Here is a 23,968-nt window from a genome sequence, read left to right as displayed (position 1 = left end):
ACTTAAAAGTCCCTGTTGACAGTTCTGAAGAGAGCAGTAGTTCTCCCAGCTCGGAGTCTGAGCTCTGAGAATGGGCAGACTACCTCCTCAAGTGGGTCCCTGACCCCCGTGTAGCCTAACTTGGAGAGACCTCCCAGTAGGGGCCTCCCAGTAGAGGCACACCTCATACAGTCAGGTGCCCCTCTGAGATGAAGCTTCCAGAGGAAGGATCAGGCAGCAATATTTGCTGTTCTGCAGCATCCACTGGTAATACCCAGGCAAACAGGGTCTGGAGTGGACCTCCAGCAAACTCCAACAGACCTGCAGCTGAGGGTCCTGACTGTTAGAAGGAAAACTGACAGGCTTCAGAAGGTTGGTAACAACAAACTTCTCTGAGCTAAAGGAGGATGTTCGAACCTATCGCAGGGAAGCTAAAAACCTTGAAAAAAAAAATAGACTAATGGTTAACTAGAATAAACAGCATAGAGAAGACCTTAAACGACCTGATGGAGCTGAAAACCATGGCACAAAAACTACGTGATGCATGCACAAGCTTCAGTAGCCGATTTGATCAAGTGAAAGAAAGGGTATCAGTGATTGAAGATCAAATGAGTGAAATGAAACGAGAAGAGAAGTTTAGAGAAAAAAGAGTAAAAAGAAATGAACAAAGCCTCCAAGAAATATGGGACTGTGTGAAAGGACAAAATCTACATTTGATTGGTGTACCTGAAAGTGAAGGAGAGAATGGAACCAAGTTGGAAAACACTCTTCAGGATATCCAGGAGAACTTCCCCAATCTAGCAAGGAAAGCCAACAGAGAAAACCACAAAGACACTCCCTGAGAAGAGCAACCCCAAGACATATAATTGTCAGATTCACCAAGGTTGAAATGAAGGAAAAAATTTTAAAGGCAGTCAGAGAGAAACGCAGGGTTACCAACAAAGATAAGCCCATCAGACTAACAGTGGATCCTTTGGCAGAAACTCTACAGGCCAGAAGAGAGTAGGGGCCAATATTCAACATCCTTAAAGAAAAGAATTTTCAACCCAGTATTTCATATCCAGCCAAACTAAGCTTCATAACTGAAGAAGAAATAAAATCCTTTACAAACAGCAAATGCTGAGAGATTTTGTCAAAACCAGGGCCTGCCTTACAAGAGCTCCTGAAGGAAGTGCTAAACATGGAAAGGAACAACTGGTGCCAGTCACTGCAAAAACATGCCAAATTGTAAAGACCATCGATGTTAGGAAGAAACTGCATCAACTAATGAGCAAAATAACTAGCTAACATCATAATGACAGGATCAAATTCACACGTAACAATATTAACCTTAAATGTAAATGGACTAAATGCACCAATTAAAAGACACAGACTGGCAAATGGGATAAAGAGTCAAGACCTATCAGTGTGTTGTATTCAGGAGACCCATCTCATGTGCAGAGACACCTGTAGGCTCCAAATAAAGGGATGGAGGAAGATCTACCAAGCAAATGGAAAACAAAACAAACAAACAACAACAAAAAAGCAGGGGTTGCAATCCTAGTCTCTGATAAAACAGATTTTAAACCAACAGAGATCAAAAGAGACAAAGAAGGCCATTACATGATGGTAAAGGGATCAATTCAACAAGAAGAGCTAATGATCCTAAATATATATTCACCCAATACAGGAGCACCCAGATTCATAAAGCAAGTCCTTAGAGACCTATAAATAGACTCAGACTCCCACACAATAATAGTGGGAGACTTTAAAACCCCACTGTCAATATTAGACAGATCAACGAGACAGAAGGTTAGCAAGGCTATCCAGGAATTGAACTTAGCTTGGCACCAAGTGGACCTAAAAGACATCTAAAGAACTCTCCACCCCAAATCAACAGATTATACATTCTTCTTAGCGTCACATCACACTTATTCCAAAATTGACCACATAATTGGAAGTAAAGCACTCCTCAGCAAATGTAAAAGAACAAAAGTCACAACAAACTGTCTCTCACACCACAGTGCAATTGAATTAGAAATCAGGATTAAGAAACTCACTCAAAACTGCACAACTACATGGAAACTGAACAACCTGCTCCTGAATGACTATTGGGTAAATAAAGAAGTGAAAGCAGAAATAAAGATGTTCTTTGAAACCAATGAGAACAAAGACACAACGTATCAGAATCTCTGGGACACATTTAAATCAGTGTGTAGAGGGAAATTTATAGCACTAAATGTCCACAAGAGAAAGCAGGGAAGATCTAAAATTGGCACCCTAACATCACAATTAAAAGAACTAGAGAAGCAAGAGCAAACAATTCAAAAGCTAGCAGAAGGCAAGAAATAACTAAGATCAGAGCAGAACTGAAGGAGATAGAGACACAAAAAACCCATCAAAAATTAATGAATCCAGTAGCTGACTTTTTGAAAAGATCAACAAAATAGCTAGACTGCTGTGCCCGGAACGGTTCCTTCCAGTGGGTTCTTGGTGTCACTGACTTCAAGAATGAAGCCGTGGACCCGTGTGGTGAGTGCTACAGCTCTTAAAGATCATGTGTCCGGAGTTGTTTGTTCCTCCTGGTGGGTTCATGGTCTCGCTGACTTCAGGAGTGAAGCCGCAGATCTTCACAGTGAGTGTTACAGCTCTTAAAGGTGGCGTGTCCAGAGTTGTTTGGTCCTCTCAGTGGGTTCGTGGTCACACTGACTTTAAGAGTGAAGCTGCAGACCTTCACAGGGAGTGTTACAGCTCTTAAAGGTAGTGCAATGCCAAAGAGTGAGCAGCAGCAAGATTTATTGTGAAGAGCAAAAGAACAAAGCTTCCACAGAGTGGAAGAGGACCCGAGTGGCTTGCCACTGCTGGCTTGGGTGGCCACCTTTTATTCCCTTATTTGTCCCCACCCACATCCTGCTGATTGGTGCAGTTACAATCCTTTAGCTAGATATGGAGCACTGATTGGTATGTTTACAATCCTCTAGCTAGACAGAAAAGTTCTCCAAGTCTCCACTCAACCCAGGAAGTCCAGTTGGCTTCACCTCTCACCACTAGCAAGACTAATAAGGAAAGAGAGAAGAATCAAATACATGCAATGAAAAATGATAAAGGGATATCACCACCGATCCCACAGAAATACAAACTACCATTAGAGAATACTATAAACAGCTCTATGCAAATAAACTAGAAAATCTAGAAGAAATGGATAAATTCCTGGACAGATACACCCTCCCAAGACTAAACCATGAAGAATTTGAATCCCTGAATAGACCAATAACAGGCTCTGAAATTGAGGCAATAATTACTAGCCTACCAATCAAAAAAAGTCCAGGCCCAGATGGTTTCACAGCTGAATTCTACCAGAGGTACAAAGAAGAGCTGGTACCATTCCTTCTGAAACTATTCTAATCAATAGAAAAAGAGAGAATACTCCCTAACTCATTTTATGAGGTCAGCATCATCCTGATACCAAAGCCTGGCAGAGACACAACAACAAAAAAATAGAATTTTAGACCAATATCCCTGATGGACATCGATGCGAAAATCCTCAATAAAATACTGGCAAACTGAATCCAGCAGCACATCAAAAAGCTTATCGACCAAGATCAAGTTGACATCATCCCTGGGATGCAAGGCTGGTTCAACATTTGCAAATCAATAAATGTAATCCATCACATAAACACAACCAAAGACCACGTGATTATCTCAATAGATGCAGAAAAGGCCTTCTACAAAATTCAACAGCCCTTCATGCTAAAATCTCTCAATAAACTAGGTATGGATAGGACATATCTCAAAATAATGGGAACTATTTATGACCAACCCACAGCCAATATCATACTGAATGGGCAAAAACTGGAAAAATTCCCTTTGAAAACTGGCACAAGGGAGGGATGCCCTCTCTTGCCACTCCTATTCAACATAGTGTTGGAAGTTTTGGCCAGGGCAATCAGGCAGGAGAAAGAAATAACGGGTATTCAATTAGGAAAAGAGGAAGTCACATTGTCCCTGCTTGCAGATGACATGATTGTATATTTAGAAAACCCCATTGTATCAGCCCCAAATCTCCTTAAACTGATAAGCAACTTCAGCAAATTCTCAGGATACAAAATCAATGTGCAAAAATCACAAGCATTCCTATCACCAATAACAGACAAACAGAGGGACAAATCATGAGTGAACTCCCATTCACAATTGCTACAAAGAGAATAAAATACCTAGAAATCCAACTTACAAGGGATGTGAAGGACCTCTTCTAGGAGAACTACGAACCACTGCTTAATCAAATCAGAGAACACAAACAAATGGAAGAACATTTCATTCTCATGGATAGGAAGAAACAATATCGTGAAAAGGTAATTTATAGATTCAATGCCATCCCCATCATCTACCAATGACTTTCTCCACAGAATTGGCAAAAACTACTTTAAAATTCATACAGAACCAAAAAAGAGCCCTCATTGCCAAGACAATCCTAACCAAAAAGAACAAAGCTGGAGGCATCATGCTACCTGACTTCAAATTGTACTACAAGGCTACAGTAACCAAAACAGCATGGTACTGGTACCAAAACAGAGAGATATAGACCAATGGCACAGAACAGAGGTCTCAGATGTAACACCACACATCTACAGCCATCTGATCTTTGACAAACCTGACAAAAACAAGAAATGGGGAAAGGATTCCCTATTTAATAAATGGTGCTGGGAAAACTGGCTACCTATATGTAGAAAGCTGAAACTGCATCCCTTCCTTACACCTTATACAAAAATTAATTCAAGGTGGATTAAAGACTTAAATGTTAGACCTAAAATCATAAAAACCCTAGAAGAAAACCTGGGCAATACCATTCAGGACATAGGCATGGGCAAAGACTTCATGACTCAAACACCAAAAGCAATGGCAATAAAAGCCAAAAGAGACAAATGAGATCTAATTAAACTAAAGAACTTCTACACAGCAAAATAAACTACCATCAAAGGGAACAAGCAACCTACAGAATGGGAGAAAATTTTTGCAATCTACCCATCTGACAAAGGCCTAATATCCAGAATCTACAAAGAACTTCAACAAATTTACAAGAAAAAAATCAAACAACCCCATCAAAAAGTGGGTGAGGGATAGGAACAGACACTTCTCAATAGAAGATATTTATGCGGCCAAGAGACACATGAAGAATGCTCATCATCACTGGCCATCAGAGAAATGCAAATCAAAACCACAATGAGATACCGTCTCACACCAGTTAGAATGATGAACATTAAAAAGTCAGGAAACGACTGGTGCTGGAGAGGATGTGGAGAAATAGGAACACTTTTACACTGCTGGTGGGAGTGTAAACTAGTTCAACCATTGTGGAAGACAGTGTGGGGATTCCTCAAGGATCTAGAACTAGAAATACCATTTGACTCAGCCATTCCATTACTGGGTATATACCCAAAGGATTATAAATCATGCTACTACTATAAAGACCTATGCACACATACATTTATTGCAACACTGTTCACAATAGCAAAGACTTGGAACCAACCCAAATGTCAATCAGTGATAGACTGGATTAAGAAAATGTGGCACATATACACCATGGAATACTATGCAGCCATAAAAAAGGATGAGTTCGTGTCCTTTGTAGGGACATATATGCAGCTGGAAACCATCATTCTCAGCAAACTATCGCAAGAACAGAAAACCAAACACCGCATGTTCTCACTCACAGGTGAGAACTGAACAATAAGAACACTTGGACATAAGGTGGGGAACATCACACACTGGGGCCTGTCATGCGGTGAGGGGAGATGGGAAGGATAGCATTAAGAGAAATATCTAATGTAAATGATGAGTTAATGGGTGCAGCACAGCAACATGGCACATGTATACATGTGTAACAAGCCTGCATGTTGTGCACATGTACCCTAGAACTTAAAGTATAATAATAATATTAAAGAATATAGCTAATGAAGGAGGTGAAAGGCCTCTATAAGGAAAACTACAAAACACTGCTGAAGGAAATCATAGTTGACACAAACATGGAAACACATTCCATGCTCCTGGATGTGTAGAATCAATATTGTGAAAATGACCACACTGCCAGAAGCAATCTACAAATTCAATACAATTCTACTCAAAACACCACTATTATTCTTCACAGAACTAGAAAAAACAATCTAAAATTCATATGGAACTAAAAAAGACCCTACTTAGACAAAGGAAAACTAAGCAAAAAGAACAAATCTGGGGGCATTGCATTACGTGATTTCAAATTATAAGGCCATAGTCACCAAAACAGCATGGTACTAATATAAAAGTAGGCACATAGACCAATAGAACAGAATAGAGAACTCAGAAATAAAGCCAAATACAGCTAACTGATCTCTGACGATGCAAACAAAAACATAAAGTGGGGGAAGGACACCCTATTCAACAAATGGTGCCAAGATAACTGGCAAACCACATGTAAAAGAATGAAACTGGATCCTTATCTCTCTCTCACCTTGTACAAAAATCAGCTCAAGATGGATCAAGGACTTAAATATAAGACTTGAAACCGCATATGTTCTAGAAGATAGCATAATAAAACCCCTTCTAGACACTGGTTTAGGCAAAGACTTCATGACTAAGAAAACCCAAAGCAAATGCCACAAAAACAAAGATAAACAGCTGGGACTTAATTAAACTAAAAAACTTCTGCAGAGCAAAAGAAACAATCAGCAGAGTAAACAGACAATCCACAAAGTGGAAGAAGACCTTTTCAGTCTAAACATTTGGCAAAGGACTAATATCCAGAATCTACAAGGAAGTCAAACAAATTAGAAAGAAAGAAACAAACAATCCCATCAAAAAGTGGGCTAAGGATATGAAGAGACAATTCTCAAAAGAAGATATACAAATGGCCAACAAATACATGAAAAAATGCTCAACATCAATAAGGATCAGGGAAATGCAAATCAAAACCATAATGTGATCTCACTTTACTCCTGAAAGAATGGCCATAATAAAAAAAAATTAAAAAAAAAGAATACATGTTGGCAGGGATGTGGTGAAAAGGGAACACTTTTACACTGCTGGTGGGAATGTATACTAGTACAATCCTATGGAAAACAGTGTGGAGACTCCTTAAAGAATAAAAAGTAGAACTACCATTTGATCCAGCAATCCCACTACTGTGTATCTACCCAAAGCAAAAGAAGTCATTAATCAAAAAAGATACTTGCACACGCATGTTTATAGCACACAATTCACAATTGCACAAATATGGAAACTGCTCAAATGCCCATGAATTTATCAATGAATGGATAAAGAAATTGTGATATAAGGCCGGGTGAGGTGGCTCACGCCTGTAATCCCAGCATTTGGGAGGCCGAGGTGGGCGGATCATGAGATCAAGAGATGGAGACCATTGTGGACAACATGGTGAAACCCCATCTCTACTAAAAATACAAAAAATTACCTGGCCATGGTGGCATGTGCCTGTAGTCCCAGCTACTAGGGAGGCTGAGGCAGGAGAATCACTTGAACCCGGGAGGCAGAGGTTGCAGTGAGCTGTGATCATGCCACTGTACTCCAGCCTGGTGACACAGTGAGACTCCGTTAAAACAAACAAACAAACTAACTAACTAACTAACAAACAAAAAAACATGGAATACTATTCAGCCTTAAAAAGGAACAAAATAATGACATTGGCCAACATCTGGATGGAACTGGAGACCATTATTCTAAGTGAAGTAACTCAGGAATGGAAAACCAAACATTGTATGTTGTCACTTATAAGTGGGAGCTAAGGTATGAGGATGGAAAGGCATAAGAATGATACAATGGACTTTTGGGACTCAGGGGAAAGGGCGGGAGGGGGGTGAAGGATAAAAGACTACGAATAGGATACAGTATACACTGCTCAAGTGATGGGTGAACCAAAATCTCAGAAATCACCACTAAAGAGCTTACTCATGTAACCAATTACCACTTGTTCTCCAAAAACCTATGGAAATAAAAATAAATGGACAAAAAAGAAATATTTGCAACTAATATATATACACACATTATACACACCTGCATGTGTACCCACACACACAGACACACCCACACAAAATAACCATGAAGGTTAAAGCTAAATCTTTAGTTTATATGGTAACTCCCTTTATCTTGGGTATTATTCTATAATTACTTTCTTTTTCCTCTCCCTTCCCACTTATCGCCTGACTCATTTTTTTTTTTTTCTGTGCTTTAGAAAATAGTTTTACTGTGTTGATTACTTGCATTGTGGTTTAAGTCAATTATTTTTGGATGCAGTTGGGGGCGTAAATAAATAATGCCCAAATAAATAATAGACTTGTCTTTAGGCATCCATATTCTCTCCTACAAGCATTCATTGCGTGAGTTAATTCGAAATAGAACTACATATTACTTTCATTAATTAGTATCCCTTAACTTTCCTTAGCCTACTTTATAGAACCCATGAAGTGGCTGTTGTCTCCTAAGTATCTAGAACTGTACTTTTGGTTAGACAGCATTGAATTCTTCCTGTATTTTAATGAGTATTATATATAGATATTTTTTTGTTCGGCATTCCATATTGTTCCTCTGCTTTGAAATGAAAATTGCAAATGCTTAAATAAATTAATTGAAAAGTTACTTACCATCACTGTAACTCATACACGTATTTTCATGTCCTCAGCTGAAATGCAATTTTCTAATGCTTGGCACAGGTAATACTGTGTAATGAATCACTACTGAGTTCACTTTTAGGTCCTTTAAACTGAAAAAAATCTCCATCAAAACTCCCTTCTTTTTTCACTTATATGAATATTAAAAATGTGGAAATGTGCAGGCTGCCCACGATCTAAAAAACAATCTCAGAGTTATTGGTACATCTGTTTTTCATAATAACTTTATTGGAGCATACAACTTTCTAGAAACATAAATACCAATCCTATATTACATTGGAGCAACTGTGTCTTACTGTTAAAATGAATATTTCAATATACAAACGTGGCTAGTCATGGACAATAATTTGACTCTTGAATTCTACCAACACCTTTTCTGGTCATTCTGCTTTTTTGAGCATTTGCTTCTCAAAAAACTTTTCATCCTTATGTTGTGTTTCCCAGATAGTATTCAACAAAACACTACTGAAAGATGTAATTTGGAAATAAAGATTCTTGATAAAATTCATAAGGAAAAAAACTTACTACACCTCCATTTTGTTGAAGAGTCACAATTTTTTTTTAGCTTTTTCATTTTATTGATGTTCTTTTAATATATGTATTTAGGATTAAACTAGTGTTCAAAACTAATAATCCAGCAATTCTGAATTAGGGCTTTATTTTTTAAAAAATACAAGCACAGTTAGAGAACAGAGATGAAATTGTTGTCAAACATAAAAATATGAATTGAATTGCTTCTTTTTAGATGAATCTTTAACATTGACTTGACCATATGGACAATGTCTGCAAGCAGAGCCACAACATTCACCTCTTTGCAAGTGGGCAATCTGTGTGAGCACCACGTAGCCAGTAGCTGGATCCGCATAGTTTAGCTGGCCAGCCTGGGCGCGCCCAAGATGGCCGAATAGGAAAAGCTCCAACCTCCAACTCCCAGCGTGAGCGACACAGAAGACGGGTGACCTCTGCATTCCCGACTGAGGCACGGGGTCCATCCCACTAGGGCGCGTCGGACAGCTGGCGCTGACCCACGGGTCAGCTGAAGCAGGGCAAGGCATCGCCTCACCTAAGAGTCACAATTTTTATTAGTGTGAGGCTCTGAGAACTCTTGTAGGAAGGAAGTATGTTATAGTGTTAAATCTAGCATTTTCATAAAGGGAGTATTTTTCCACTCAATACAGACAGACAAAATATTAACAACCTGAAGAAGTAGTCTACTTGCTATTGTTATTGTTGTTGTTATGTTCCATGGCATATACCTTGGTTAGGGGTACTCTAGAAATGCTCTTCTATCATTTGGGGCTTATTCCTGTGCTCTCTGTTTCTTAGGGAATCATGGAACCGTGAGCATCAGAGGGGCCTCTAAAGATCATGTGGCTCAGTGGTTCTCAAATTCTAGTGTTCATTATAACCACCTAGAGAAAATTGGTTAAAACAGATTGCTAGACTGCACTCCTGGAGTTTTTGGTTCAGTAGCTCTTAATCAGGAGGCTAAGAATTTGCATTTGAACAAGTCCTTCAGTGATTTTGGTGCTGCTGTGCTGGGATGATCCTTTGAAAACCATTGAGGTCATCCATTATATCGACCCGTATTCCAGTGTTTTAAACTTTCTTAGACATTTTTTGCTCTAAATTTTTCTCAAGTGTCCTTAATTGCCTAGGACTGTCACTTATTCCCAAACTACTAGGTTCGAATGTATAAACCAGGTGGTCACTCATTAGCCTTAGAGTTATTTCGGGAAAGAATAACAGCTTGCTCTCTCAATGACCTCTGCTGCCTCTGGCTGACTTAGTTCCTTAATTATTTATTAGTCTGGACATTCATTAATTTACTTGTTGAATAAATTTTTACTGGATGCATACCATATATCGGGGACTCTTTCAAGTCCTGGGTATGCAGTGGAAAACAAAACACACAAAGGTCCCTGCTCTTATGGAGCTTACATTTTAAGAGAGAAAACAGAAAATAAACCAGTAAGCAAGTACATAAATGAGATCATTTCAGATATGATAAATGAAAAACAAACAAAAACTAAACAGGGGATGTTGAGAGAACTTCTATGATGGACTATCGGATATTGTGGTTAAGAAATGGTCTCTTTGGGGAGATTGCATTTGAGGGAATCCTCAATGATTTGTCTTTTCTTTGTAGATTATTCTTTGGACTCAGACTCTGCTTTGGATTGCCTTCTTTCAGCTTTGCTGCTTTGCTGAAGGCTGTGCATCAGAGGTGCTTCTACCTAAGAGGACTTCCACCCCATAACCTCTGTCACTCGCTGGCCACTCGTTCCAGTACTAACCCCCAACTGTCCCTCCACCTCTTTGACCCTACCAGCAAGACTAAGTAAGATCTCTGCTTACTATCCCTTCATCAACTCCATTCTTGAATAGTTTCTAAGAAAAAGAATGCTCCACTTTTTGAGGTTTGTCTTTCCATCTCTGAAATGTTCTTTAGGAAAACTTTTTAAAATATAATGAGCTGCATTTAGTTGTCTTGTAATTTCTTCCCCTAATTGAACCCATTGGTGTAATGCAGACCTAATCTAATTCCTTTGCATGTGATGACTCTTCAGATATTTGACAACAGCCACTGTGTCCTCCGTATCTGCAAGATCCTTCTATCTTAAGCCAAACTTCCTTATTAACTTTGAATCAATCATTCTGCCTGAATATGGCATTGAATCTCTCTCTCTTGCTTTATCTCCTCCATATTCCCTTTACTTTGTCTATTATTCCTCAGATGTGGAATACATCCTCTATTATTCCTCATAGAGGAATACATCCTCTATTATACATCCTGTCTGTTATTCCTCAGATGTGGAATACATCCTCAGATGTGGTTTGAATACAGGAAACAAAGAACTTCTGTGTCTCCTCACTCTACTTACCATTCATCTATGATGCAGCCTACATGCACAAGGGGCTATTTATTTATTTATTTTTGAGATGGAGTTTCACTCTTGCTACCCGGGCTGGAGTGCAATGGTGCGATCTTGGCTCACTGCAACCTCCACCTCCCGAATTCAAGTGATTCTCCTGCCTCAGCCTCCCAAGCAACTGAGATTACAGGCACAGGCCACCATGCCTGGCTAATTTTGTATTTTTCATAGAGACAGGGCTTCACCATGTTGGCCACGGTAATCTCGAACTCCCGACCTCAGGTGATCCGCCTGCCTCGGCTTCCCAAAGTGCTGGGATTACAGGTGTGAGCCATTGTGCCTGGCTTTATTTCCTTGTTTTCGAATACTAAAGTCACTTTAAAAATTTAAATTGAGTTAAATCAATTCCTGACCTCTTCTCCAACTATTTTCTCTTCACATTTGTTGCAGTGAAAAATGCCCCCTCTATTGCTGCACTTACTTCGCATTAACTGTATATCAGACATTTTTCTAAGGCTTAAAATACATTTAATTCTTAAACAACTATCGCAGGATGGCATTATAATTAACCCCACTTTATAGAAAAGGAAAGCAAGTCACAGTGAGGTTAAATCACTTACTTAAAGTCACATGACTCTTTGATCGTGGCCATGGTAGGATTTGAACCCTGACAACCTGACTCCAGAGTTTGAGCTCTGAACCATTATTCTATAATGCTCTCAATCCCACTGCCATCAAGTGCAGAACCCTTCATCATCCTTGTAACATTTTATGTCTTTAGATTTACTCCAACCTCTCATATCTGTCAGAATTCTTCTGTGTTCCTGGCAATATCATCCAATGTATTCAATATCTCAAAAAAGTTCGTGCCTTCCATAAATATAAAAACAATCTATTAAATTACACTCTATCTATCTATCTATCTATCTATCTATCTATCTATCATATTTCATGTATCTTCATCAATCCATTTATAAGTGCGATATATTATCAATCATCTATTCACGTGTCCTGAGAGCCATCAGGGATGAGAATTTCACTAAAGCTCAAGTTAAATGCTTGTTGTCTGTAGCTTCCCTTCCAATATTTTTTAAAATTTTTCATGTTCTAGCGAAGATCCATGATGACTGGAAGATGCCCTGGATCTGCTATACAGAAACAAAGAACAAGTATCAAACTGGATGTTAAACAGAAATTGTATGACCTTCATGTTTCTTTCCAGGTAATGATCGTAAAAACAGAGGGTAAAGGTTGGCAGACAATTAAGTGCCACTGAAGTCCTTTGGCATTAAGCAGGACATCATAAACATATTTTCAGTTTGGAGGGATTTGACTATTCTGTATCTGGAACAAATGATAGCTATAGATATGACAAAAATCCAGGAGATTGGAAGAAAATGTGAAAGCTATTGGCACTGTAGGATGCTGGGACTGCAACTTTATAAGAACTCTGTCATAATGACCCATAAAGGTGCTTCTCCAGTTAGAAAATGAATGCATGTTTTGCACTGAAAGAGGTATGAATGTACCCCATAATATGTAACATTACATAACATTTAGCCAAAACAAGTGGTCGCTAACTGTTAGTTTCTTTAGCTTTCTACTAAGTCAAGTGTTAATATACCCACCAATTTTGGATTCCCACAGGGTACAAGACAGTAGCCAAACAGTCTTTTAAACTATCCTAGTATAGGGATATTTGGAGACAACAAATATAGAACAAAATGTTTGTTTTGCTTACTACCTTGTCCCTGGAGCAGGGCTTCTCAATAGAGGCACTATTGACATTTGCATTGGATAACTCTTTGTTGTGGGAAACTGTTCAGTGCATTGTGGATGCTTAGAGAATGTTAGCCTGATCTCAACTCACTAGATGCCAGTAGCGTCCTCTCAGTTGTGATAACCAAAAATGTCTCCAGCCACTGTCAGATATCCTCTAGACAGAAAAATTCCCCACCATTGAGAAACACTGAGTTATAACATCAAATATAACAGACACTCAAGTATTTGTTAATGAATAAAAAATTGGATGAATGAATTTTTTTCCTGAGGTCCATAATCATATAAATTTTTCATTGTCTAATATATCAATAATGCAGGAAAGGGGAAGGGAGTTAGAAATTAGGTTTTTAAAAGGAGCAGTTTTGTTAGATCCTATGCCTGGTCAATAGGAACATGCATTTGAGGTTTAATGCTACACAAACCAACAGAAATTATTCTATCTTGTGAGCCCTTGAATTACCCACCTACCAGAAACTTCTCCCTGTTGACGACTAAAATTCCACCAAAGTAGATGCTTTTTACTTTGAAGTTCCATTTTCCTGAAGAGTTCTTTTAAAAAATAAATACACCAGGTAGAATTAATTGCTGAATCCTTATTGTTAACAAGAAAAAGATCATGTATTTGATTTTCTTGTACATAACTATGAGCACTGAGGGAGTCCTTGGGATTTTGGAGATTTTAGAGGTCACATTGCAAAAAGGTGAGGGTAAAGACAAACTTCACTAACAACTGAATTTTATCAAGTGGTTCTCATCAAAGTTATTTGTTTATTAAATAAACATACAGTCTCTAGGATGCTTTCTTTGCATGTTCCTTCTTCAAGGACATGTAGAAAACATTAAATGCCCAAATATTCAAAATCATGATACCCCGAAACTTGTTTGCTGCTTTAATTGTTAATTTCATGGTTATCATTCTTAAACAGTAGTTAATTTGAAGACTGTATTTTCCAATTTTGTATTTCCAAAATTGTTGATATCTGTGAAGAATGAGTGCTGACGCCTCTCAGATTTGATTCTAACAAGAAGTCTCAGCTAAGCTGTAGTCTTTAAACATACGCTATTAAGGTGCTTTCTTCAGTACAGGCGCTGATATCTGTTATTTAAGCCCTTGCTTGAGTTGATTTCTGCTTATTATTCATTAAAAAGTATGTTTTAAAACAAGCACCCCCTGATCTAAGCCTCTCACTTAGATGTTGTTTCTCTTTTTCCAGCAGAGTTACAGTAATCATACCTACTAGAGAATGAGGGCATTTCCTTTGGTCAGTATATAATTACCAAGATAGTCATTACCATCACTACAAAGGGCAGCAGGGATGTTTCTCGCAGAGAAAAATTTTACTGGAGCAAATTGAGCTATTCATAGGGGTAGATAGCTACCCTTCAAGCTATCCATAGGATAGTGTATTCAGTTCAATTCAATGTCCGTTTATCATATACCTATTGATATTGAGGGGAGAAGATTCAACTAAATAAAGCTACTTACTGGGCGGAGGAGTAGATTTACTTTCTGAACAGTTAAATGTTATGGGCCATTTTTTATGTGTTCATTTACCTTGTCCTTGACAAAATGAAAGCTCATTATGGGAAAATTAGGAAGATTTCACAATCAGAGATATTAATATCTCTATGGCCTCTCTGGGGTAGGCACCACATTAGTCTTTAATGTTTCTGGAGGTCTTTCTAGACTTATTCATTGAATGATCTAGTATGCAAAATGTCCATAGTACCTCCTGCAGCTGGTTTCTTTTATAATCTGTGTTTGTCTCATGAAAAGAAAGGGCAATTTATAATTTCTTATTAAATTTCTGGCTTGCATAAGTGTCTCTAGGCTTTTGTTCATGATTTATATCTCAAAGCAATGCAATGGATTGCCCGTAGGAATCTGTTTGCTGGATGGTGGTCATGTTTGTCTCGGGAGTCTCAGGATCCACTTTGGCAAAAAGGACATATTCTACAGCTTTCTGAGGAGGGGTAAGATATTGTAATGGCCAAAATTTTGAGTATCATGCTGTTGTTTGTGATGTACACCTTTATTCACTCATCTGGAGAGTTCCATCTTCCTGTAGTCTTGCTATTTCAGATGAAACAGGCTTTGACAATAAAGATGAACAACAAATCCTTCAGTTCTGTTTTATTTTTGTTGGGCAGTAGTCTTTCATTGAAGAAAAGGGAAAAAATATTTCAAAAATGTTTTAAGTGCTGTATGTATTGTAAAGTATAGAAACTAACTCTGCCTTGAGGAGTCCTTAAATTTCTTCATGGTAAGGGCTATTGTATTTTTACTATGTTTACTTGAGAATTGTAGATATTTGTCAGGTGGTAGATAGAAACTCACAGAACAAAGCATCCTTCACAATAAAACATAGAAGTGGCTCACGTGCTTCATCAACCAGAGTACAGCCCATTGTTCCCAAAGGACAAGCTACCAATTGTGTTACCTGTAAGTTCTATGAAGTTTCCTTCCACACCCAAAGGAAGAGGAAAAATATGGCTCCCATATTTCACCATATTCCTCTCTTTTGATGTTTTCTTCCAGTTTCTGCCCAAGAACCTTGTAAGAATTTTTGACTACTTATTAAAATCAAGTATTTAGGAGAAGACATTGGTAGCAAAAATTGGGGCTGAGGCACATGCGAATCACTAAGTTCCATTAATTGGAGGTGAATTATAGTAATGGGATTAATGTTTGCATTAGGTATACTCTAGCCCCTTTGGAAATTACTTAGTGGGAACATCCATTTATATTTTAGAAGCAGAAGTGGAAACCAGCACACCTGAATTTTCTTGTCTGCAGAAACTTTTATATTAGTGAGATACACCAGTATACCTTACCTACAAATCCTAATCTCTTTTAAGAGTGTGGAAGAATATTTAAAGCTGTTTTCCATTTGGTCATAATTGTCTTTGGAAACACTGTTGCTTGAGGACAAAGTGTGTATGCAACTGGCAGTGTATGCCTAGTGAATAAAAAAATTTACATCTACAATGCAGTTTGAATAAACACTCCAATGAATACATTAAGTGCAATACAATAGGAAATATTTATTTATTTTTTTCTGAGTTTTGTGACACATATCAATGTGAAGCTTATGCAATGGGTAAGATTGTTTTCCATATTTTCAGTATATGAATGTCAAACCTGGAGCCTTTTTAATTGCAAAAGTGGCCTCCTTGGCATTAAATAAACCTTGCATAGATTATGACATTCATTCCACAGCCCAAGAGCTTATTTAGAAAGAGGCGAGCTTGTGCTTTATACCTAAGTCTTAGCTTACATGTTATACACACACACTTTCCTAAGTACAAGCCAAGTTAAACATCATTTCATTGTAACCTTTAAAAATTTTTCAGCATAATGACTAGCTGTGACATGAATAAGTGTGCCAAAAAAGCCCTTCAACAAACGTATTCTCATGCTTCATTTACATTATCCCCAGAACACAAATCGTAAGATATTAAAACTGGATAAGACTGTCAAATGAGATACACTCACCTGACAGTTCTGTCACTTTAAATTGCTTAGTTGTTTATGCCCTGGTTGCAATCTCAGTCCTGTTACTTGTTCATTGCTTAGTCAATGCAATTGTATCACAACAAATTTATCAGGATTTTAAGAGAAGAACTGTCTCTCACTTGGATATGAAATTACTTTGATGGAAATTACTTTGATTATTATCATTAAGTGTGACAAGCACAAAATAAAAATTCTAGCTTTAAATTCCTCTGCAGCAAAGGTGCAATAAAATTCTATACGAAGACTTCTAATAAAGAAATGAAACATCATGTGAGCAGATGACCATCAAATATCATCAAATGAAATATTTTTTGAATAATTGAGAAGTGAAGAACACTTTAAATGTTGGTTGTTAAGCTGAAACAAACACATTGTACTTATTTGCATGTAACTTACGAATGTATTCATGGGTGTGTGTGTGGTCAGATTTGGTGAGTGTTTACTGGGGCATCGGCACTGGCTTCATGACACTGAAGGTTTCCTTAGGCCCTGCCAATGGAGTTTTCCTACTCTTCATTTTAAATTCAGCTTTCTCCTAATGCAAATTTGTTTTAACCACTTGTATCTATGTTTATATTATCTCTTTTCATCTAAAATCAAATTCTGAAGAATTTATACCTTTTTCAGGTAGCAGAATATAGTAGTAAAAACAGTAGATAAGTGTCTAAAACTGAACTCATTATCTCCCCAACCCTGTCTTATCCATTCCCTCCAAATCTATTCCTTTTCTTAAATATTTATGTTATTTGTAAATATTACATATTTAGATTATTGGCTCAGGTTTCAAAGCTTACCATCATCTTTTACTCCTTTCCCTTATTTCATATGTGCAACTCATCACCAAATCTTTTCCATTTTCCTGTGTGCATCTGACACTCCTCTGTATTCATTATCACTTTCAGTTCAGGTCCTCACATTATTTCTTCTTCTTTATGACCTTCAAACTTCACCTCCAGCTCAGTATCCATGTTGCTACATGTTGCAACACCTAAGAAAGGCCCATAGCACTTTTAGGTTACACTGTTGCAACACCAACATTTGCTTCTAAATTATAAATCTAATCTTGTTACTCTTTGCTTAAATCTGCCAGTGGATTCCTATTAACTACAGGGTCAAATCCGAATTTGTTGACTTATAATACCTCATAGGTTCTTGTTATTGATCGAGTCCAGTCCTTCACTGCATTGTCTTATTTCCCCAATACCTTTACTTGTCCCTATATTATGAAAATATTCACCCATATATGATTCCTTGAACCAGTCATTGCATTTTATGACATAGCTTAAATTTGTTTCCTCTCTTCTCCTTGTATGACTGTTAAACCGTGGATTCCTTGGAAGCCCATGATACTCGATATATCTGTATTATATTTAGTTTCCTTATCCACTGTCTTTCCAATATGCCTTAAAGATCTATCAGCATTTATACTAGCAATTGATGTTTATGAAGTGCTTGTTATGTGACTGGTATGGTTCTACATGCCTCATATACTTTCTGTAGCTAACTTATAAAGTTCATAGTCTTTCTCTTGTGGGCATTTAGTGCTATAAATTTCCCTCTACACACTGCTTTAAATGTGTCCCAGAGATTCTGGTATGTTGTATCTTTGTTCTCGTTGGTTTCAAAGAACATCTTTATTTCTGCCTTCATTTCGTTATGTACCCAGTAGTCATTCAGGAGCAGGTTGTTCAGTTTCCATGTAGTTGAGTGGTTTTGATTGAGTTTCTTAGTCCTGAGTTCTAGTTTGATTGCGCTGTGGTCTGAGAGACAGTTTGTTATAATTTCTGTTCTTGTACATTTGCTGAGGAGTGCTTTACTTCCAATTACGTGGTCAATTTTGGAGTAAGTACAATGTGGTGGTGAGAAGAATGTATATTCTGTTGATTTGGGGTGGAGAGTTCTATAGATGTCTATTAGGTCTGCTTGCTGCAGAGATGAGTTCAATTCCTGGATATCCTTGTTAACTTTCTGTCTCGTTGATCTGTCTAATGTTGACAGTGGAGTGTTGAAGTCTCCCATTATTATTGTATGGGAGTCTAAGTCTGTTTATAAGTCTCTAAGGACTTGCTTTATGAATCTGGGTGCTCCTGTATTGGGTGCATATTTATTTAGTATAGTTAGCTCTTCCTGTTGAATTGATCCTTTTACCATTATGTAATGGCCTTCTTTGTCTCTTTTGATCTTTGATGGTTTAAAGTCTGTTTTATCAGAGACTAGTATTGCAACCCCTGCTTTGTTTTCTTCTCCATTTGCTTGGTAAATCTTCCTCCATCCCTTTATTTTGAGCCTATGTATGTCTCTGCATGTGAGATGGGTCTCCTGAATACAGCAGACTGATGGGTCTTGACTCTTTATCCAGTTTGCCAGTCTGTGTCTTTTAATTGGGGCATTTAGTCCATTTACATATAAGGTTAATATTGTTATGTGTGAACTTGATCCTGCCATTATGATATTAACTGGTTATTTTGCTCGTTAGTTGATGCAGTTTCTTCCTAGCATCGATGGACTTTACATTTTGGCATGTTTTTGCAATGGCTGGTACTGGTTGTTCCTTTCCATGCTTAGTGCTTCCTTCAGGGCCTCTTGTAAGGCAGGCCTAGTGGTGACAAAATCTCTAAGCATTTGCTTATCTGTAAAGGATTTTATTTCTCCTTCACTTATGAAACTTAGTTTGGCTGGATATGAAATTCTGGGTTGAAAATTCTTTCCTTTAAGAACGTTGAATATTGGCCCCCACTCTCTTCTGGCTTGTAGAGTTTCTGCCGAGAGATCTGCTGTTAGTCTGATGGGCTTCCCTTTGTGGGTAACCCGACTTTTCTCTCTGGCTGCCCTTAAGATTTTTTCCTTCATTTCAACTTTGGTGAATCTGGCAATTATGGTCTTGGAGTTGCTCTTCTCGAGGAGTATCTTTGTGGCATTCTCTGTATTTCCTGGATTTGAATGTTGGCCTGCCCTACTAGATTGGGGAAGTTCTCCTGGATGATATCCTGAAGAGTGTTTTCCAACTTGGTTCCATTTTCCCCCTCACTTTCAGGCACCCCAATCAGACGTAGATTTGGTCTTTTTACATAATCCCATACTTCTTGCAGGCTTTGTTCATTTCTTTTTCTTCTTTTTTCTTTTGGTTTCTCTTCTCACTTCATTTCATTCATTTGATCCTCAATCGCTGATACTCTTTCTTCCATTTGATCGAGTCGGTTACTGAAGCTTGTGCATTTGTCAGGTATTTTTCGTGTCATGGTTTTCATCTCTTTCATTTCGTTTATGACCTTCTCTGCATTAATTACTCTAGCCATCAATTCTTCCACTTTTTTTTCAAGATTTTTAGTTTCTTTGCGCTGGGTACGTAATACCTCCTTTAGCTCTGAGAAGTTTGATTGACTGAAGCCTTCTTCTCTCATCTCGTCAAAGTTGATTCCTCAAGGATCTAGAACTAGATGTACCATATGACCCAGCCAACCCATTACTGGGTCTATACCCAAAGGATTATAAATCATGCTGCTATAAAGACACATGCACACATATGTTTATTGTGGCACTATTCACAATAGCAAAGACTTGGAATCAACCCAAATGTCCATCAGTGACAGACTGGATTAAGAAAATGTGGCACATCTACACCATGGAATACTATGCAGCCATAAAAAAGGATGAGTTTGTGTCCTTTGTAGGGACATGGATGCAGCTGGAAACCATCATTCTTAGCAAACTCTCACAAGAACAGAAAACCAAACACCGCATGTTCTCACTCATAGGTGGGAACTGAACAATGAGATCACTTGGACTCGGGAAGGGGAACATCACACACCGGGGCCTATCATGGGGAGGGGGGAGGGGGGAGGAGGGAGGGATTGCATTGGGAGTTATACCTGATGTAAATGACGAGTTGATGGGTGCTGACGAGTTGATGGGTGCAGCACAGCAACATGGCAGAAGTATACATATGTAACAAACCTGCACGTTATGCACATGTACCCTAGAACTTAAAGTATAATAATAATAAAAAAATAAAATAAAAAATAAAGTTCGTAGTCTTGCTCATGATGAGAGACAAACTGGAAGCAGTGAGATTAGGATTGGAATCATGTGGTTCTGCATCAGACCCTGGGGTCTTAACCTTGCATTATGTGTTCACCCCATTGGAAATGATTTATATAGATGCAAACATCTTCCCCTGGAATGTGAACTTGTTATATTCAGGGACTATTCTCTGTTTTTATTCCCTAAGCATAAAATGGAACTGAATGTGGAATAGACATTCAGTACATATGTGCTGAATAAACAACTAGGAATTAATCATGGGTTCACCTTCTACCTTTTGAATCATTTGAAAAACTCGTTCAATCTTTTAGAAAATAAAGTTCTTCCTTATATGCAAAACTGGAATTATAATGCCTACCAATATTTCAGAGTGCTCATGGGAAAAATAAATAAGATAATAAGGTAAAAGTGTTTGAAAACATCAAGAGTTACACAAATGAATGGAAAGGACTTATTTTTATGAGTAACAATCCAATAAATTGAACAACATGTAAAGGTCTACTATATACAACACTATTATTGGTGATCTTAGAAATATAAAATGAATATAATATAATTCTTACCCTTCAGATATTTAGAATCAGGTAGCACTTAGTAATTATAAATGATTTTTCCTTTCTAAGTACACAGCCTTAATAGAGATTGCAGATCACCTTAGCCAAATACATACAGGAAAATAATTTGATTCATTCATTCATTTATGCTTTCATTCTTTCAATGAATATTAACGCTGCCCACAGTGTGATATGCACACTGCTAGGCCCTGGAGATACAGTGGTGAGGAAGTTAGACAAAGCCCCTGCTATGTGAAGATGAAAGGTAAAGGATATATAAACTCAGACTATAGAACAAAAGAAATTATAAAGACAGAGAGTGATAGGATACATGCAACTATTTTACTTTGTCTTTTCTTTGAGGAGATGATTAATACTAAGATTTTTGGGTAAACATCACTAGACTTAATAATACAGTATCCCTTTGGTATGACTATTTATCTAACAAGATGTAGTGGAGACTGTCAATGGTCAGCCAATATCCCCTTTTTGCCTTTACCACTTTTGTGCATGCCGGCTTGATTTGAAATGGGCAAGATCTGTGTCTTTGGGCTGCTGGAACACACTTTGCCAGCTCATACTACAGCCCAGCAATAGCTGGTCATTAATGTCCACTCCAGGTAGCCTTTAATCAATAATATGGGTGTGGTGGTATAATTGTATTATTACTCAGAATAATTCTGAAGCATGTATTTTATACTATTTCCCAGGTGTAAAACTTTAGTTGCCCACTGTGGCAGCTTCTTTCACAACATTCTTCGTACTTGCATTAAGAAACCAAGCAGACCCTAAGCAGCAGTATGATGGTAACTGCTAAATTGGTTGGTCATGCTTCCATAGATTTGGATGGTAAGGAGAAAATAAACTCAAATGACTTTAGAGAGCTTATTACTTAGGCAGATAGCGAAAGCAAGATCAAACTGGTGTTGGCTCCCAATGTCCTGGCCACATCACAGGACAACTGAGAACCAGTGCACACCACATGAGCAGAGAGTCACCTTACCGTTGAGAAACCAACCATAAATTCACACCAGGGAGTTTTATGGTTTGTAGCTGTACCCAAAAGCAAAACAGGGTAGGGTAGAAAGTCCTATGCATCACCAGAAACAGACAAGCTTCATAGCAGCCTTCTACAAGGTAGGGTTCTCCTGTAAGATAGGGACACAGGTGAAAAGTGGCCACATGATGGATTTGCACAAGCTGCTTATCTCCTCATGTTCTTGAGAGGATTACAGGGTTGGATGGTGATGGAGCCTTGCTTTTTTTTGGACTGTGATACACACAAAGCCAACACAGCACCACATTACCACATTCCCCAGCAATTTATCAATATCCCCACTCCCCCATGACACCACCTCTTCCCTCTTCTGGTATTTCTGCACCACCCAAATAACCTCTTTGCACTCAGTCTTTGTCTCAGGGACTGCTTTTAGGCAGTGCGGGGGACCCAACCAAGACATTACATCTACAATTACATCTGGGAAAGCTTGGCTGGACATGGGGGCTCACTCCTGTAATCCTAGCACTTTGGGAAGCCGAGGCAGGTGGATCACTTGAGGTCAGGAGTTCGAGACCAGTCTGGCCAACATAGTGAAACCCCATATCTACTAAAAAAACCAAAATACAATAATTAGCTTGGTGTGATGGCATGCGCCTGTAGTCTCAGCTACTAAGGAGGCTGAGGTGGCAGAATTGCTTGAACCCTGGAAGCACAGTGTGTAGTGAGCCAAGATTGTGCCACCGCACTCTAGCCTGGGTGACAACGACTCTGTCTCAAAACAAAACAAAACGAAACAAAACAAAACGAAACAAAACAAAACGAAACAAAACAAAAAAACAGAGAAAAGAAAGCTGACTTTGCGGAACTGTTAGAATGACTTTGTTATCACAGAATTTGCAAGATTCGCCTTGATATCAGCTACAGAGTGTGCATGTGTTTTGAAAAGGAAAAACAACAAACAACAACAAATCTATTCCATAAGATATCCGTTTTGTGAAAGATAGAATCCCTTTTTCTGTTTGTAAAGAAGAAAATGACTTTTGAATGAAAAATTTCGATATCAGGGTTTAAATATGAATGATTTGGGAAGGCAGTATTACTTTAAGAAAAAATAAAGCAGATGTGTGCAGGTATAAGTGTAGACATTTATGGCATAAACATTTACGAAAAGATTGTGCATGCAAAGATGGAGTAGGGCTCTTGAAAATCTGTGACATGAACAGATCCCTTCCTAGGCAGAAGACATGTATTTTTTTTTCAGCATTGTCAATACCTGCTGTGCACAGGTGGTTTGGGCAGTTGGGGGCTCTTGCACATAAATATTGTTATTCAGATTCAAATTTAAGCATACAGACTTCACATCTCCCGAGGGTCTCAGTATCTGAACCTACCTAGTTCTGACTTCAGGGGCTCTACTCTTTGCATTTTGCTATACTTTTTTCTAATACCTATTAATACCTGGAACAATAATAACAGTAATATTAGCTAATTTTTATTGCATATTTGCTTTGTGCTAGACACAATTCCAAGTGTTTTATGTATATTAACTCATATTCTCATACCAACTTATGACATAGATCTTA

This window comes from Macaca fascicularis, chromosome 5 (genome assembly GCF_037993035.2).
Source record: "Macaca fascicularis isolate 582-1 chromosome 5, T2T-MFA8v1.1".
NCBI classification, from domain to species: Eukaryota; Metazoa; Chordata; class Mammalia; order Primates; family Cercopithecidae; genus Macaca; species Macaca fascicularis.
Note: the sequence above shows the minus strand (reverse complement) of the source record.